This window comes from Simochromis diagramma, unplaced genomic scaffold, assembly GCF_900408965.1.
Source record: "Simochromis diagramma unplaced genomic scaffold, fSimDia1.1 OVJJ01000421.1, whole genome shotgun sequence".
NCBI lineage: Eukaryota > Metazoa > Chordata > Actinopteri > Cichliformes > Cichlidae > Simochromis > Simochromis diagramma.
The window spans coordinates 5922574-5935395 of NW_024387250.1; positions in this window are offsets into that span (position 1 = coordinate 5922574).

The window sequence follows — 12822 nt, forward strand, 5'->3', positions numbered from 1 at the left end:
GTAGCACAGTTTGTGCGTGTTGGTGTTTAGATCTCTGAAGAAATCCTTTAAATCGTGACTGCTGTTTAAAATTTCCTATTCCCGTGTTTAAGGGAAGAATTGCCTTTGCTGGAGGAAAGAGAAGTGTTAAACAAAGAAGCAGGACAGTTGGGAAGGCAGGCGAGCAATGACTCCAGTATATTTAATGATGCATTGGTTTCATTCTGCTATACCACACTGGTGCTGCCTCACTTCCACTTTCTACTCTGAAACACACAAGCCCAGCCAGTTGTAATTCAATTTCTTTGCCTCCTCTGCCTATTGTTTATTTCATGGATCCCCTGTGAAGCATCAAAAGCTTCTGTTTCTGTCAGCCCATAACTGTCCTATGTGTTTGTCATTCAGGCCTTGTTAAAAGATAAAATACACACCCACATACACACGCGCGCGCGCTAACACTCCCTCTTCTCCCAGCTGAGTATTCCCAGTGGTAAAATTATTCCATTTAGATGGGAACTTTTTTGTCACTACCCTGTCTAAATTGGCATATCTGGCTCTCTCGTAGAAACCAATAAACTGTGAACCCGGATGCATCTGTCAGTCAAGCTCATCTTTACTTTAGAGGGCCAGATGACAACAACAGGAGAAGAGACACACACCAGCAGAATGGAGCCCACTGATTGGCTCTCATCAGTTAGGCATTACGAAAAGCACCTGTCATCCTCAGGGCTTCTCAAACACACACAGAGAGGCCCTGCCACGGGGGCCAGCGGGCCTCGTGCAAGATTTACTCAAACACTTCACCCTTATTGTCAGCTTGGCTTGGTGATGCCCTATAGCTAGGCCTATTTGGCATGATTCATGCCTGTCACTGATAATATGAACAGCAAAATAAGACACTGGTAGGTGGACACAGTCTGAAGCAACTGCATTACATTTCACATATGTGAAAGTTTATATATTGTCAGATGCAAAATGTGAAAAAGTACCATTGGGACCCACAATATAACAGTGAGATTTTAACATTACAGATTATTCATCGCATCAGATCTAAAAATGGAAATCATACATAAGCTTATAACATGCAAAGTGTGCCCTTATTTGAAAAAATAAGGTCCCATACTCAAAAGTTTCAAACATTCTCATTTAAATAACTGCTCAAATTTCATGTGCTGCAAAAAATTACAATTTTTGAATGTAAAACTGTACATGATCATTTAAAAGCATATTTACAAAGTATATTTATCTGAAGTATTTTGAAATGTTTGTATTAGCACTAAGATTTTTCCACCAGAGCTAACAAGGTGTTTCCTTTGAAAGCAACAAGCAAACAACTAAGTACAGCACAAAGCCAGGGAAAACTATGTTTAATGTTTTTATCCCTTGGATAAACATCTACAATCTGAGACTCGATGAATTTCGCGGTGTCAAACGAGTACAGCATTGTTCGGGGAAGAGGAGCGGTGGTGGTCTAGCAGTGACGTCCTGTCATCTGCCTGCATGGGAGCCTGTCATCAGCCTCATCATGTGGCTGTCATAGTTGATGCTAGTGAGGGGAGAGGCCAACCCTGCTGTGTCAATCAACGGGCCCTCATTAGAAGCAACTTTAATTAGTGGCTGCACGGGTGCAGTATTGTTCACAATGCTGCCTTCGTTAACTCTGTTAATCCCAAATGGATTTGTGTTGGGAAGAGGAAGCGGCACAGTGGTCCAGTGTTTTATCGCTGAGTTGCTATGCGGTGGGGGTTAAAAAGATTTCTATGTTGTATTGAATATGCGTACAATAAGTAGATGTAAAAGTGTTTAAGTGTCCCCGAGCAAGTAGATGTGTGATGTGTAGTAATTTGCTCAAGGATGAAAAGTATTAAGGGTTTCATCTCACGTTACTGTTATATCCACATTTAAACAATTTCTGTACAGTTTCTTAAATAACCTTTGTCTATACTAATAACTGTATACCAATATATCATACACATTCATTCAGTGTGAACGTGGAAATGAGAAACAAATGCTGCTTGAAGAAAATAATTTGGAGAATGGGCAGAAATGGCAAAAAAATAAGACCTGAAATTTCTGCCACTGACAGTTTTTGAGGCTAGCTGTTGTGGCTTAATTTTTGTAGTTGAACAGACCCACTCAGGAAGCTTACTTGGTGTGTGTTTTGCTGTTTCAAAGCCCTTCTCTTCTGCTCATCCAAACTAAAAGACAATCCCAAAACAGAATCATCAGTGTTTCCAATTTTCTCTTTTTTATGTGCCTTAAAATGCTCTGGGAGCTTGGACGCTGGGCTTAAATTTAGCAAAAGTTACACAAAAACATGTAATTGTTCATGTACTTTAGTGTGTCACGGGAGCCAAAGAGTTCAAGCCTGTTCGCTGATGATCGCGATCCTGACAGAACAGTGATTATGAGGTTATTTTCACTGTCAGCGGGTGAGACCATCCAGGCGACAAGAACATGACTTTGTGATGTTTGTAATGAGTGAGCATTGATTGACTCAACGCAGCCTAAAGAGGTCTCCTCCATGTTCAAGCTCAAAGGATGCTGAGGCTCTTTGTGCATCCTCGCACTGTCGCATAGTTCTCAATTAGAATAATGAGGAGCCAAAGAGCTGTCTGGAGAAATGCAATTGCTGCCTTTCTCAACCCAGGCCTCATCTGCCAACTATATGCTATTATACCATTCCCATCCCTGTTAGATCAGTCAGCAGTGCACAGCAATTTCCCTTCAGGAGCTAAATTATCGCTTTGAATGGCCATTGTGCGACACATTGTGTAATTAAGCACTAAATATGCCTTGCTACCTGATTATGTCACTCTCCAAAAGAGCTGAGGAGCTGTGGGGCGAGAAATGGTGGTCTTGTGTTTGTGCGTGCATATCAAGCAATGGGGAGGGATTTGTAGTTGGAGAGGAAGTGTGTAGGGGCGTAACAAAAGGCCGAAATGTATAAAATAGGGTAGCACTGACCTGCGTGCCCCCTTCAAGCTGAGAGAGCGTCTTCTGTCTGACAGAAGCCCAGCCGGATGGGGAGGGGCTGCTGATTTGTTTGAGTCCCAACTGTTTTGGTAAAACAGTTCAACAAGAGCACCAAAGCTTCTGCAGCGCAAGAAGAAGAAGAAGAAGAAGAGACGAGGGGGAGAAAGAGGAGTAGGAGGCCACAAACACCAACCCCCACCACCTCTGACTGGCTCCCCACACCACTTCACAACGCCCCACATGAACTCACTCACACACACACACACAGACACACACTCCCCAGCACCTCCACCCACCCCCCAGCCCCCCTCCCCTACCCAACACCCAGTCACTGTCAGGCCAAACACATGATGAATTGCCCTGTCAACAGAATTCATTCAGGGACCAATTAATTCAGCAGAAATGAACTAGAGCCATCAGTCGCTGAAAAACTCAGCGCAAAGAGAGCAAAGTAGCCCCACTTCAGAAAACGAGGAAGCGAGGGAGGGAACGGCGGAGAGAGGGGTGAGGGTGTAGTGGAGACGAGAGGGCACGCAAAAAGAGAGAGGGAGAGAGAAAGGGAGAGAGAGAGCATGGTGGAAGTTAGTCTGACAGAAATTGGTCATTTAATGCTTTAGCGCACTGGAGACAGCCCCTGTCATAGACGAAGGCATGGCAGGGGCTCCCCTGGTATTTTATTTATTAATTATCCTATGCAGCAAGGGGCCTTTAACTGTCTCAGTCCAGCCCCGTCAGCCCGACTCCCTGTCATTTTCTCTCCACAAACAGATCCTTTAACACCGTGCTCCAGGTTAATGGAGACAAAGCCAATATCCAACCAACCTTGCCTTCTCTCCCAAATACAGTATTCATCTGTACCTTATCCAGGTAATTATGTCTCAGGCGAACTCCTGAATATGTCGTTGGGATGCTAATAAACCACTTTAGAGCTGGCGTGCTGAACACGTCTGACCTTTTCAACTCACTGCTTCATGGTGGCTACACCTCCTGAGGAGGGCAGCAATTATTTACACCTTATTGGGAACTGCATGTCATTAGAAGTAAACACAGTCCCAAATAGTTTAATGATGGCGGCATATATTAGTCAGGATATAACTGAGACAAACTTGTGCTTATGTCCTCATAATTGACTGCTGATATGTTTTATCCCTTTTAACTATGCTCTCGTCTTCTTTTCTCTTCTCGAGGAGGGGGTGTGGATGGCTCCCCCTCCCCGAGCCTGGTTCTACCAGAGCTTTCTTCCTATTAAAAGGGAGTTTTTCCTTCCCACTGTCGCAAAGTGCTTGCTCAGGGTCTTTCAGTTGTTGGGCTTTTACCCAGTAGTGTAGGGTCTTTACCTTACGCTGCAAAGCACCTTGAATCAATTGTTGTTGTAAATTGGATCTTTATAAATAAAACTGGCTTGAATATGTAACATGATTCAGTGTAAAATGTCGTTTTGCCATGTAGAGCTAGCTGTAAGGGGAGATTTCCTCACAGATTTCAAATGCTTGTGGTCGTATATGTGTTGTTGTAGTTCAGGAGGTAGAGCAGGCCATTCATTTGTTTGTGTTTGTGAACTACAAACTTTACCCAGTGCTACACATGCATGCAATGTGTGGCTGCATATGTGAATATAGCACTTCAAGAGGTCATAAAGCATTATCAGCACTATATATAAAAGCTGGTTCATCATTTAAATGCTCCCTCTGTTTTTTCCTTAACACTTTTGACAAATTTCAAAAGAAAGGTACTTGCCAGAAGCTATTTTGCTGCTGGTGACAAATTAGTGCTGTGAAGGGCGATATCAGCACCAGCTAATTAAGGTGTCGTGTGATTTTGGGCTTCAGATCAAGAATCTGCTGATTCATCCCATGGGTGATTATCATGTCCATATGGTCAACGTACAACGAGCTACACTCGGAAACACTATCAGCCCGCTGCAGCAGTGGCTCTGCCAAAAGTTTGATCTTGTCTTTTGTGGCTGTGTTACGTGGTGTTCATCACGGCTCTGAATTATTAAAGGCATCTTTTCTTTAAGCCCAGGATCCTCTAGTGGAAAACGTGGGATGAGGGGCAGCTGGGAGGCTGCCTGCGACTGGCTGCAGCTCTTCTCTGACATCAGGAAGTGAAATTCAACGCTGTTTCCACTGTCGTTCATTGATGGGCTTGTGCACCTTGGATGCCCCCGCGTTAAAGTCACCCTGTTTATCATATAGAAGCATTTGTACACAAACAACAGCAACGTACAACAAACTCATGACCAAAGCAAACCATAAATATTGATAACCGTTATTTAAATTAATATGACAAAAGGATTCAGTTTCTCATAAGACACTGTGGAACAGTAAACTCTTTCTTTCCCTCTCTTTTCCAGTCCTCTCCATTAAGTATTGTACTGTAGTGCTAAGCACAGTGAAAATACACCTAATAGACAACAGTGGCATACAAGCCAAGCGAACCTGACAAATGGAACAGAAAAGCTAACAGAGAAGAAAGAGGTGCTTAGACCAACTGTCACAGGTAAAGTGCTTTCCTGATTTCTGTTTACTCACCATGCGAGTGAGACTTGACCTGTTTTTCCTGCAGCTTGCTGAAGAGATTCTGCTTGTGAGTCAGCTGGTTGTCAGCTCGACTCGCAAGCAAAAGAAGAAAACAGTAATTTAAAGTCAAAGTTGAGTGAGGAAAAAGTTGTGAAGTGCAGCTTTTTTGAGAGTACGATAATGTGAATCATTAATGTGCGTATTTCTCTGTATTTCAAAACATATTTACGCCCAGAAAACACGTCTGACTTCCATATGTTACCAATATACAACATGTAAAGACTCCCTGTTCTCTGCATATGACGTGTAAGGAAGTAGAAGAGCGGGATGGGAGTAAAACCTACGGAAAGAAATCGCCTATGAACAGAGAGGAGATGTGCTGTAGAATATAATTAATTAAATGAGACTAATTAGGAACATGAGAGCAGGTGCCAAGCTATGAGCTGACAGGGAAGACAGCAAGACAACATGCCAGCACGAAAAAAGCACAGTCACAAACACACAAGTGCAAGTGCACAACCACACACACACACACCCGCACACACACACCCGCACACACACAAACATACGCACAAACACACAGCTGCGGTTATGAGGGTGGATCGTGACAGGCACGGGGACAAAACAACTTTCTGCGTTTTGTCATGTGAAACCCCACAGGAATACTCATGACAGGAAGCAGAGACCCAGGCACCATGGGGGTCTCTTGCCTTTGTCTCACACACATTCTCTTTATTATTTTGTTCTGCAGTGGTGGAAGGAAGTTTGCACAAGCCAAAGATTTCTCTCTCCTAATTATTTCAGCACTTACTCAAGACTGCAAGCTGTGTAATTCATGGACTGCTTTTCCTCTCAGACCTCTTCAAACGCTCCTGATTGTGGAGCTGCTTCAGCAGAGGAGATCTGAAGAGAAATTTGATCTGCAAAAGAAGAAATTGAATTTGTTGATGTTTGTTTTCTCTTCTGTATTTAAACCCAGCACTAAGCCAGAGGCAAATATATGCATATCATTTCATTCATCTGTTTTCTTAACTGATAATCCACTTAAGGCCCGTGGATGTGCGGCAGGATCACAAACAGGTCACACAAAAACATGTGATTTTTATTATTGTGAATTCAGTTGCTAAAAGAATTGTGATCAAATCAATCAGCTGATTGACGTAATTCTTGTGCAGCTATTTAGAAGATGTAAAATAATCTTTATTTATAGATAGATAGATAGATAGATAGATAGATAGATAGATAGATAGATAGATAGATAGATAGATAGATAGATAGATAGATAGATAGATAGATAGATAGATAGATAGATAGTATATTTTACACAAAACACCAAAATTAGGTTTTTTTTCTTTAAAAGGCAAAAAGAAGACACTGAAGACTTTCACTGTTATTTGAGATTTCAAAGACTAAACAGTGAAATATAAACAAAATATGTCCAATATATTGTAAAATCACCATTTTAATTAGAAATAGTATTTGTAGGATTAATAATACAGTAATAATAATACATTTTATTTATAGGTTATTTTAAAGACCCTCAGGTTTGTACATTAGTACAAACAAAATAGTACTAATGGCATTATTTTTTAAAGGATATCAACAAGCACCACAAATGTAACTGTTACTTCTTCACACTGCCAAAATCCACCTCAGTGTCTTTCTAATGTCAGGTTCAGGTTCAGGTTTCTTTATTTGTTCCTCTAGGAGGACTTGGTCTGCAGTAGGTGAATAATAAAGAAATAAATAAAATAATCATCATCATTATTTATACTAATATTATATTTTTGTATGAGTGACAGCTATTAGAACAAAGCTGGGTATTTATACCTTGTCGCTCTGTGCTTTGGGACTAGAAGGAAGAAAATGAAACGGTTCCAAAGGGTGTGAGTCATCGAGTAAAAATGAATCAGCCAACCACTGTAACTGTCTGGAATACAAGGTGGCTGGGTTCAGCTGTGGCTCACCAATCAGCCTCTTAGAGCACTTAATGATTTGATTGAGCGAATTTTTCTTCTTTGCACATAAATATCTAAACCAGGACAAAACAGGCTCAATAAAAACATGTTAAATAAACATCAACGGCATTGGTGCCCTTTATGTACGCTGCAAAACACTCCACAGTTACATATTTGACCCAGTAATGCAGGCATATCTGATTTCTTCAAATTGTACTCGGGTACAGCCAGTCTGAGATGCACTGGCTGTACAGAACATTCTCACTACATTAAGAAGATTTCATAAGAAACATAAAGAGTGAGTCCTGAAAGTTAACAAGGATACGGTTGTTTTCTTCTCCTTTTGAAGTTAGTGTTAATAATAGCACAAAGTCAGTTGCTTTTGCTTGAGTGAGACAAAGTGGGCAACCATTTTAAGGCAAAGAACTTGATGAAACCACTCTGCTGTCAATCACAGTCAGATACCAAAGATCTATACCTAGCTTTCTTTCTAGAAAACATACAATATAACAGCATTTAGAGGGCTATGTGGTCCTGCAGCGAAGACTCTGCGAAGCAGACAGCTCAATATCTGGCCTTAGTGCAGCTTGTCAATGCAACACCAAACTCAAGACAGAGAGAGATGGGGGTGGGTGCAGGGAAGGCTTTTTTAATTATCTGTGGTTGGGTCCGACTGTGCATCATCATTAGAGAAACTAAATAGCAGTGGTCACTGACTCAGGTAGTGGTAAACGGCACAATTAACAAGCTGAGGAGGGAGAACTGTATTCAATTTGAAAGCCTTCTCTCCTAATCCATCTCCAGTGATCAGCAGTGCTGCTGAGCTACGCCCTTTTACATTCAATTACATTAATCAGGTTATTACCCAGCAAAAAGTCAACATTTTAATCAAGATCTGGCAAAGTAGGGCAGGGCATTATTCCTAAACAGGAAAGTGGCAAAACATAGAAAGCTTTTTAAGCACTGGGTGCATGTTTTTGCTATTCTGATTTCAAAATGGCTTAAATTCTGTTGCAGTTAAAACATTAGACTGAATGAACCTCATCTTTAGGTGGGAATGTTAGCAACAATTAAGATGCTTGTTTTTCTACTCCTCTGGGCAGAAAATACCCTTGGAAATAGCCCCCTGATGGGGTGTGAAATACAGGTGCTGGCTTCACAGGCCAGTAAATATCCTGATAATCCCAAATTCCTTTTACATCCTTTTTATGGAAGCGCTAGAAAAACATACTGTAACACACTGTGTGGTTGCAAGCATGTTGTCTAATGTATGTAGAATACCAAGGTCAGTAAAAGTGTTATTTCATTCATAGCAGAGGGGGAAAAAACAATTATTATGAATATGTGCTTAGTTCACAACCAGTTTCAAGTTGACTTTGCTGACTGATTGCTGACTGAACACACAAAGTGAATCTAATTTACTAGAACCTCTGGCTAAGCAGTAGTTTCTCACCCATTTTCTCCCACTAACAGGGAAGGAATCAATTCTCTGGCATCTATGACATTCAGGAGATGCTTGTTTTTTTTTTGTGCTTTTTTCCCCCCACACTTCTTTATGCATTTTGGCTTGTTAGGGGTTCTGTGATGGCTGACCCATGGATTGGGTTCTGATTAATGGAGGGAAATTCTTGTTGTCCATCCCATAATGAGAGAAGACAGAGGTGAGAACAGCTCAATAGGAGAGATAACCACTCTTTGATCCAAACGGTCATGCAGAACCTATACTCGCTGCATCGTCAGAAAGTGTGCTGTCAGGCTTCTCGCCTTTAAATCCCTCCTCAAAAACTTTGTAAGTGAAGAAACTGATTGGAGTTAGATTTGTTTCTGTTAAAAATAATCATGTAAATCTAGACCAATTTGCATTTGTCTGTTGTCGCTGATACAGCTTGCAAAGTGATAGCAAACTGTCCTTTGATCGCATTGTTTCCAGATCACAGCCTGCAGACTATTGCAATATAATAATTGACTTCTTACACTCAGTTACACACAAACAGCAGCCCGGCGATACGGCATCTTCACACATTTTCAAAATATTAAACTGTCTAAGTGCCATTTCTGAATACACACTAACAAGACCCATCTCAACTTAAGATGTCTTGTTAAATTGAGACCTCGTTCCCCAGTGGACTTAAATGTAAAACATATCTCTACCCTTGACAAGCAATGTTAATCCATTTAGTGTAACGAACTAACATGTCCCTAATTAAAATATGCCTTTTAATGATACATACTGACATCCTAGAAAACACTGTCACGCTTCCCTCCTTTAATACAGGAATATGCTAATTGGTTCAGTAACACTGGTGTTCAAATCCCAAGGCTACTGCAGCCATCCTGAGGGAGTTCATGTGCTGGGGTTTTGGAACCTCTGTTCACAAAAGAGGCCCTTCAATATGACCATTTTGGCCAGAGTAAAAATATTAGATAGCTTCAGAGGGTGTATTCATTTACACATATTCAGTTTATCATTTGTAAGGCTTCCACCGTCACTCTTCACCTTTTTAGCCCACTGTTTCACCTGTAGTCACCGGAGGGCAGAGAGAAAGAGAGCACCGAGCCTCTACCCCATCCCGCGGCAGCTCATTTAAAACAAATCAGGTTGATTGCAGCACTCACAAGCCCAGGTGATAAAGCAATTAAAACTCTCTAATTCTGCAGTTCCAAAGAGGCCAGTAGGTAATTAACTATATAATGTAATCCTTCAGTTACCTCTTTGTTTTCTCCGCATTTGATTTTTTTTTTTTTTTCTCTTGTGATGTGTGAGGAGGTTTGATGGGCAGTGACAGACAGGTCCGCGTGGGTGGGGTTTGCAAACCTCTGTGGTAAGGACCTTGGATGCGAGCAGGGTGTTAGTTAATAGGCTCTCTCTGGACAGATGAGGTCCATTTAGAGGTTAATTTAAAAATGAGTAGAAGATATACAGAGAAAAAGTGATGGGAAAAAATAGAGCAGGCAGTTCTTTAAAACAGCGAAACATAGCGCCAAGTCATCTATTTGCTATGTGTTTAATTAAACATGTGATTGTTAGGTAGTCACAGAGCCAGAGGAACCGTTTAGCCACATTCTCACAAATGAAAACAAGGAAGCCTGCTCCAGACCAACCACAAGTGAACCCTATCACTTCCCATCCGTGAGGCCACTTCTTAAACATTGAGGCATTGTTCAGATGCATGAACTGCAGCTCCTGCCTCTGAATTTCCATTTCTTTCCCCCCTGTAGAAAGGCTGAATCTGATCTGGACCCATTGGTGTGTGGATAATGAAGGGGTTACCAGGAGCTGGGAGAGGCCCAGTAATTCCCTGCACCAGGGGACTGGGTTTTTGGGTGGGGTTTGGATGAGTACCCCTGCTCTGTGATGCATGCACTCATGTGAGCTTGTGACAGCCTTTACCCAAATCCAAGGCCAGACGTAGGCGCTGCATGTATTATATAGAGATACAGTAGAGAACCCAGTTTCAAAGATTTTACTGCTGCAGACATGCTCTCGTTCCATACAAACAGAGGTCATGCTGTGTGAGAAAACATCACAGTTTTTATTATATTTATAGTCTCTACATATAAATGACATTGTGGCAAAATTATTGCATGCATTTAGTCGTAGTGGAGCATTTGGAAATATGAGACAACCACAATAGCTGTAAATAACTGAGTGTCAACATAAACATGAAATTCCAAGTGTGCAAATGCGTTTTTATGTGGCGCTGAGTTCATTATCCTTTTTCAGTCGGTGTGGGAGTAACCCAGCTCAGTCTAAGGTCACAAAAATTAGCATATCATCTGGCAAAATGGTTAGCCAATATGTGGGCGTCTCCCTGAGGGGGGTCACCTTAAACATCAGTGTTAAGGCACCAAGAGACCCCAGCGTACTCCAGGGTTAAGTGTCTCCACTTCATTATGATAAAGATGTGAACAACTAGCCAACCTGCCAATGCTTTCAATAGACGTTGAAAGCCTGACTCATCCTCTCCCAGGACCCGGCATGAGCCTCCATCCATCATCTGAATACTCCAGGGCCGAATCATTGCCGATCATTATAGTAACAGAGATAGTCCTGATGATTGGCCGTGATTATAAGATCACAGGGATCTAAGGGGTGATCCATCATGCCTGGTGGCACACTAACACCTCTGTGTGATGGGGTTCACCTCAGGGGTCACGGCCAGGTCAGTCAGAAGAGAGCCCATCCACAGAGAGCCATTCAGATAACGCTCTCAGTTATCTCACAAAGACGGCCAGAGTCCAAGGAAAAAATCATTAGAATTTCCAATCTGATTAATTAATGCTGTTGATTTAGGAATCATTAACACACAGAGAGAGAGAGAGAGAGAAAGAGAGAAAGAGAGAGGACACTCTCAAAGGAGGAGAGCAACCGAGGAGTCATTGACCCCTTCCGACTTGTTTCTCAAAACTGGTGCAACACAACACAGTAACCTGAGGCTATGTGTTGTCATCCAAATGAGATAAGTTTATTTTCCCTAGACCAGCATTTGTTCCATCAGCCTGTAGGGTCGGACACCACACCAGGAATCAGTGGGGAGTCTTTCTCAGCACCTGCAGCTCTAGCGAGGTGGCCCGCTAGCAAGGAAAGGCTTTGGCCGCAACCCAAATATCTGCCTACACCTTCTGTGCAAACGCACCAGCCTTAGGAAACCAGGAGGCAGCAATATTGTGGAACAAATGTCCTCTAATCTCAGCCTGCTGGCTTGGGATCCTCAGTGGGGCCTTCTTGTTGTCCCATCATTTGACTTTTTTACTTTAAAAGCTTATATTGGATGGTGGTTATACAGTAAATTACAGTGTAAAAGAGGGCACACCTACACGAGTGTGACAACACTATCTAGTCCAGCGGCTACAACTGATCAAGCAGTAAGGGTGTGCCAGTGATCCAGCAAACCAGGAGTCTTAATATCCTATAAGGCATGTAGATAAAATTGTATCCATGCAGGATATTTATTTTATTTTATATAAATAATTCTTTGTGTGAATCTGGAGTTTATGTATTTTCTGATTATCACAATAGTTCAGGAAAGTCACAAACTGTGAGCTTGATTTCCATTCCGTTTTTCTCTGCTTACGGTACGCTCACTGTTCTTGCTAATGTAAAGCAAAAAAAAACAGGTCAAACCATACACAACAATTTCTGTTCTCCAGAGTTAGTTACTGTACATTTAATACATTCATAAAAACAGACATACAGTCTTCTGGTGGGTTTTGATCGGAGAAGCAGCCTGGCGACGTGTTATAATGACATCTCTGGAGATTGATGTTCTGCTAATTATTGATATCTTTAACATGCTGAGTTCATTCTCTTCTATTGAATAGGCTATGTGATCACTTTAAGCTGTTTTTGTAAATTAGAAAATGAAAATTCTGCCTAAGCTCTGCAG